Source organism: Belonocnema kinseyi, chromosome 7 (genome assembly GCF_010883055.1).
Source record: "Belonocnema kinseyi isolate 2016_QV_RU_SX_M_011 chromosome 7, B_treatae_v1, whole genome shotgun sequence".
Taxonomy (NCBI): domain Eukaryota; kingdom Metazoa; phylum Arthropoda; class Insecta; order Hymenoptera; family Cynipidae; genus Belonocnema; species Belonocnema kinseyi.
The window spans coordinates 61,704,768-61,712,105 of NC_046663.1; positions in this window are offsets into that span (position 1 = coordinate 61,704,768).

A 7,338-nucleotide genomic window follows, 5' to 3' on the forward strand; every position below is an offset into this window, starting at 1 on the left:
ATTGAAACAAAAATTAACAGTTTATATTATATATAAGTCACATTTTTCTTAATCTTGAAATTCGAAAATTCGAATCAAATTCAATTAGTCGAATATAAATCAACCTTGATAAATAGTTCATCCGGAAATGCCTTAAAAATGTACTTTTCATGCTTTTAAATGTAGACCAAATATTAAAAGTACGGTGGCTGAATCACGGCGATTGAAAATACGGCGAATTTAATTCTACCTTGATGAATCGCTTATCCGGAAATACCTTGAAAATGTATTTTTTATTCTTTTAAATGCTAAACAAATATTGAAAATATGCTACAGATTATTGCAAACGCGGAATCATATTGTGTCAATGAAAAAAAGTAATCTATAAATTTTAAAGAATGAAAAGTGGAAAAATGGCGTCATTCTCAAATTATATAACATTTTCTGAAATATACATTAAAAAATGTTTCAAAATAAACCGAGGTCTTTTCTACACTCTAGTGTAATATAAAAACTCTATATGTTAGGCAACCATAAAAATGTTAACATTAATCATATCATTTGCAAAAAAAAAAAAAAACCGGTGGAAGACCCTACTAAGAAAAATGTTTGTCTGACTAAAACTGCTTCTTTTCCTGATATAGGGTCAAACAAAGATTAAATTGAATCCAAAAATATTTGTTTGATTAAAAAAAAAACAATTTAATGTAAATAAAACATTTTTTATTCCAAAAAGTGATGTTAGTGCTTTTTTAAAAAGCAAATAATATTATGGTCAATAAATTTTAAAGGTGACTTACTTCGAAGACACATAATGCCAATAAGCAGGAGAAAATGGCACAATTCATGATTAAACAATTCGTTTGACTTCTACTCTTCAGCAAGGATAAATCAGAAATAGTAAATCTTAATGTGAAAAGTTGACTTTTTATACATAAAAAAACAATAAATATTTAATAACTGACAGAGATAATGTTGGTTGAAGAAAAATATGTTTTGTTGTAATATTTAACAAACCTGCGTGAGCATATGTTGGTATAATTTATTATATGACATAGTGTATTCTATGATATACATATTGGAAAATAGAAAATACAATGAAAGACCCAAATTTGTAATGTTTAATTTATAATTCCATTTAAGATCGGGGATTTAAGCGTCACTGATATAATTTTTTGAATAGCAAATAGAAAGCAGGAAATAACACATATGTGCAAATATAGTTTTATCACGCATATTGCTGGATTAGGAGGAACAAATTAAGGAATTAAGATAAGGAACATATGAACGGATATTTTTTCAATATAATACATTTAAAGAAAATTTCCACTGAATCAAAACAGGATTTTCACAATTTTACCATTTTGGATCAGATTTTCGAAAAAACCGAATTCTTCTCAAATCGGACAGGCAGTTCATGCTATAGCCAACGATAAAACTGAATGATAAAATGATAAATGATAAAATGATAAATGCTATAGCCAATGATAAAACTGAAAGCGCCACAGAAAAAAACTTCTAGCTGCTGGAGGTTTGAAGCCTGATTACAATTTTTTTTTGTTTTTACGGGTTGACTATTGAACTAGGTTCACAAGTCAAATTTGGCTTAACTGACTACAGAAATAGTAAAATTCAATGCATTTTTTATTCATTCGACTATTTTTCTACTCATTTTTACTAAATTTAAATATAAATCCCAGTTAATCAAAAAGCCTTTAAAGAATCTCAAAAAAATATATATTTTCATACTAAACCTGGTATATACTAACCCTATTGGTCGAATTTTCCAACGAAAGATATTACAACTTCAAGTAACCGAAAAACATTCTTATTTTCGATAATAATATCAAATAATGAATAAATTCATACCAAATAGTTGCACTTTAAAGCTTTAAAGATGCATTTTTTAGAAGAAAGTTGAATTTTCAATTCGAAAAGTTAAATCAACAACAAAAAATGAAATAATTGATATTTTACAAAATGGTTAATTTTTTAAACAAATTTTCGAATTGTTAACCTAGAAAAATGAATTTTTAACAAAATAATGATACTTGATATTTTCGCCAAAAATAAGGAATTTCTACTTAAAGAATTTAATTTTAAAATCATGCAAATTCTTAACAACAAATATTAGTGTTCTACAAAAAAGGAAGAGTTTTTAAAAAAGACGTGAATTTTCAAGCAACGATCGAGTTTTTAACTTAAAACATACATTTTCAACTAAGAATGTAAAAGTTAAATTTTCAGCAGAAAATTCATTTTGATTCAAAGAAAATGAATTGTCAACAAAATATTAAGTTTTTAAAATAAAAAGATGAATTTTGAAATAGTCTCATGAATATTCTAACGAAAAAGACGAATTTACAACGAATAATTATTTTTCAGTCAAGAATGAAAGAAAGTTAATGGAAATGGTTGGACTTTCAAGCCAAAAGACGAATTTTTGGTAAAACAGATTAACCAGAAAATAAAATTTAAAAAAAGTTAATTTTCTACGAAACCTTTGCATTTTTACCCAACTAAGAGGAAATTTTCAACAAAGAATATCAGATTCGCGTCAAACTAGGTGAAATTTAAATGAAAAAATATCAATTTTAACCGCAAATAGAAAATTTTTATTTTCAGTATGAAAAATTCATTTTTAGCAACATAAAAATGCATTTTGAAAGAAAAAACAGTTATTTTATTCAAGAGATATACTCTCAGCCAAACAAATAAATTTTTAAGAAATTAGTTTAACAGCTAAGAATAATAATTTGGGGTTCAGGCTATTAAATAAAGAAAAATAAAAAATAAAAAAATTATTACAACTTTTTCTCCGAGCGATGCATTTTTAATTAAAATGATATATTTTAAAGTGCAATAGTTGAATTTATATTTAACAAATTAATTTTACATCAAAAGAAACCATTTCTCAACTAATGAGATAATTTTTTCACTAAAATGATGAATTTTCATCAAAAAAATAATTCTTAAACAAAATGGAGCAACCTTCAACCAATTACTTCAATTTCCAACCAGAAAGGTAGATTTCTAACAAATAATAAAATAATAGATACGAAAATATATTTTAACATAAAAAGATATTTTAATTTTTAATCTTAAACACTTTTAAACGGCTTCCGTTTCCCTTTTCTTTTACTTTTCCTCTACCTTAATCTTGCTATTTTTTTGAATTCACTTTTTGATTCTCTTTCATTTGCTCCTCTAGCCCCTCTAGTCCTTTCATCCACTCCTAACCTAATCCATTTTCTTTTTCCATGCACACATTCTGCACTTTCTGTTCTTTCTGATTTTCCATTAAATTCCTTATCTTACCCCTTTTCCCAATTTAAATATTTCTATTCTGGTCCATCTTCTCCCTCCCTGTCCCCTTTCGTAATAATTTGGTACTCCTTCCTTTTTTATCATCTTATACCAATTTTTTTTTATCTTGAATCCTCAATCTTCACCCATCTTTCGATTAATTGTCTTTCCCTGTCCCGTTTAAGGCTCCATCCGTCAGTGTTACTTTTTTCCAAGGACTGGAAATGAATGCAAATTATAGGAGGGGAATTAGGGGAGGACAAGTAGGGAAAATGAAGGAAGGGGAAGTATGTAAAGTAGAAGAAATGGTGGAGCGGTAGTAGGAAAAATTATGTAAAATGAGGGTGAGTATGGGAAATCAGGAGAAATCAGCAATGTGGAAGTAGTGGACATAAGAGATGGGAAAGTGAGTGTAGAAGAGAAAGAGAAAGAGAGTAGGGAACATGATTAGAAATTAGGATAAGTATGAATGGGGAAGTGATGGCTTGGTGAGGAAACTAGGGGAAGGGGAGTGTAAGCTGGAGAAACGAGGATAGAAAGAAGTAGAGAAGGAGAAGTTGTGGAAGGGAAGCGAAGTATGATGCTCCAGGATGGAAATTAGGGTAATTTAGGGGAAGTACACTTGGGGGAGGTTTGAACGACATAATTAACGCTTTAATAGGTTACGAAAGCCTTTTTTGAGAGCACGCAACACTTTTTTGTCTAATTTTTTTCAATTTTCTATATTCTACTCCAGTCCTCTCTCCTATGTTTCTAGCACTAAACAAGTCTCTTCTTTCTTCTGTACCATCTCGTTAATTCTGTCACCCATCATCTTCCTTCTTCTACCTCTTTCAAACACTTTTTCGCTAACTCCCATCTCTTGCCCTCCCTCAGCTTCTTCTCTCACCATATAACTAGGCTTCATCCAGTCTACCTCTAGTGTTAACTTTATATACTTGTCTTTGACAGTTTTTGAATGTGCCCTTAAAGTTCCCAGACTTTTATAAGATGTTTTTAAAAATCCCTCACTTCTCTCTGACTTCCCCTGACTAGGGTTAAAGCAGGAACCTCTTATTTTTGCAGAAAATTAACAAAAAAATGTTAATTCTTTGAACTTAGAGGAAATACTGGTGCTAATTTGCCATGAAATGTAAAGATGAAAGTCGAAGCTAATGGGGAAATAATAATGGGGAGCAAAGAAGTGTAAATGTCTCGGATTCGCTGAAAGTAAAATCGACGGGAATTGGAATTTCCCGTCGTTCTTTTGTAATGCAAAGAGGTTTCGGTGTCGAGGTGTCTGTGGTGCGAACAGCGGTGTCTTTCAGAATTAAGTAGTTACGACCCTTTTAGAGGTCCTACTTAGGGCCTCGATTTCACCCTCGTTGATTCTTTCCGCGAGGTTCTCTCTTTTAAATCAGCCTTTGCTTTCGCCCAAGTTTATTAAAAGGGTGAAGAAACGACACCCCGGAGGCGGTCGCTTTTAATATCCTTTGATTGATAGGATTAGAACTTTTAGAGTCGCTAAATCCCAATGTGAACAGAGTGAATTTAAGGCTCTTCAAACGATTCGGGTTTTCGTCAAATACACCATACGCCTTCAATAATGAATTGTTTAATGTAATATTTGAACCACATAATCTAAAGGCATTTTCACAGGCTGGAGTTGTGCGATTTTTTCGAAAAATGTTGTTGTTCTTTTGATTGTAATTGAAAATTCAGTGCTTCTTGCGCCTGTAAAACGCAAAGCGCCAACTAATACTGTATGTCGCGCTGCAGTCACTAGATCGGGTAACTGCAGTCTGGTATACAGCGTTAGCTGGCACATTGCATTTTACAGGCGCAAAAAACACTTTATGTTACATCACAAAAAAAACCAATAAACACATTTTTCAAAAAAATGGCTGTGTTCTCTAGAATTCTTTAGATTATTTAGTTCAAATATCATATTAATCAATGCATTTTTGGACGTATTATGTATGTGGAGAAAACTCAAGACGTTTTGAAAGCCTTAAAGGTTTTATCCTTGATTATTTATTGGATTTCATTTATATCTATGCTGATAAAAATGTTTGGATGTACAAACAAAATTCGTTTTATTACAACAAATTTTTTGGTTGCTATGGAACCAAAAAACAAGTTTAGTTGATTTAAACACATTATGTTGTTGGTCCTTTTGGTTGGTCCAACCAAAATATTTCGTATGTTCGAAAAAATTTGTTTGTTGACTAAGCAAAACATTCTAGTTGTTGAACAAATCGATTTTGTAGAAAAATCTTATATTCGTAAAGGCAATACAATTATTTAGCTTAAGCAACACTATGGTTTCGTTCAAAGAAAATTTTGATTTTGTGCACATAATTAGGAAAATCTGGATATAATAATGATTCTAGCATTTTCTTTTAACGAGCAATATTTAGTTTTATCAACAAAAAAACAATAAACAAGTTATGCTCATAATCCTCAATTTTTTAGTTTTATCACATTTAGACTTTATTTTAAAAAACTTATTTTTAAGAAACCTCATAGAAAGTAATTTAAGAATTTTGTTAAAAAGTATCTGCTTTGTTCAATACTTTAACTCTTTGTTGAAAATTTATTTTTTTTGTTGAGGATTCAACTATTTTGTGAGAAAATTTTTGAATTGTTGGTTAATACTTTTTTTGACTGAAAATTTAACTATTGCAGCTAAAGATGCATCATTTTAGTTAAAATTTCATCTCCCTGATTGAAAATATATCTTTTTTGTGATAAATTAATCTTCTTGGCTATAAATGAATGTTTTTACTTGAAAATTGAAATATTTGTTTGAAACTAATATATTTTATTAGAAATAAAACGATTTTGTTAAAAAGTTAATGTTAAAAAGCCAAATTTTTATTTAAAAAAAGAAAAACTGTTTTTACTTTGTTTCTTATTTAATTCTCACTTTGATTCCCTAATTAGAAATTAAAATATATGCTTCAATATAAAGTACCGTTAAATATAATCGATAATCATAAATTAAAATAAATAAATTTTGTTTTTAATTGTAATCGGCTTTCAGTAACCTGTAACTTCCATCAAAATATAATATTTGATCCCTGCTGGAATTAGATGCAAATAAAAAAATTAATATAATTTATTTTAAAAATTTCCAATTTAAATATTGCCAAATTGTTGAGTTTTAAATGTTTATTGTTTGAAAATATCATTTTTTCTAAAATTTAAAATGTGCGTAATTTTAGATGATCTAGTCTTAAACATGTTTTAAAATATTTCAATTTTGAAGATTAAAAATTCTTCAATTTTAAAATTGTATATATAAACATTCACAATTTTTGATGAATTTAAAGATTTCGAGTCAGTTTGTGAATTCTAAATCTTTCAAATTAAAAAAAATGTCGAACGTAAGTCATAAAAATCACCGAATTTGTTATTTTTAACTTCTTGAAGCTATTTAAAGAATTATTTTAAATGTCCAAAATGGAAAGCCCTTCAATGTTTAAGATAAAAAATTCAAAATTGTATCATTTTAAACAGTAAAAATTATAAAATGTAGAATTTTGAAGATGCACAAATTAATAAAAATTCTTAAAGTTTTATGATTTGCGAAAATCAATTTTCAATTTTAAACATTTCATATTGAAAAAAAATTCGCAAGTAAAGCATCAAAATTATATTATTTTTTTATTATAAAATTTAAAACTTGCCTAATTTTTCCTGTACATTCTCAAAATTAAAATCTTTTTAATTTTAAAGATTAAAAAGTAAAACCTCTAAAATTTTGAAGATTTAAAATTCAAAGTTCTACAATTTCAAAGCGTTACAATTATTGAGAATCCTTAAATTTTAGAGATGTATTAAGAAAAATTCTTGAATTTTTATTATTTTCCTGATTTACGAAACTAAGAATGAAGTTTGCCATTTTAAATCTTTTGCATTCATGAAATTTCTAAACGAAAGCATTAAAATTACAGAATTTTTAATTCTGGTTTAATTTAATTAAAGCCATCAATTTTCCACAAAAAGAAACGAAACTAGAAAATTGCAAAATTTTTAACAGAAGCTGAAAATTAAAAACTCTTAAATATT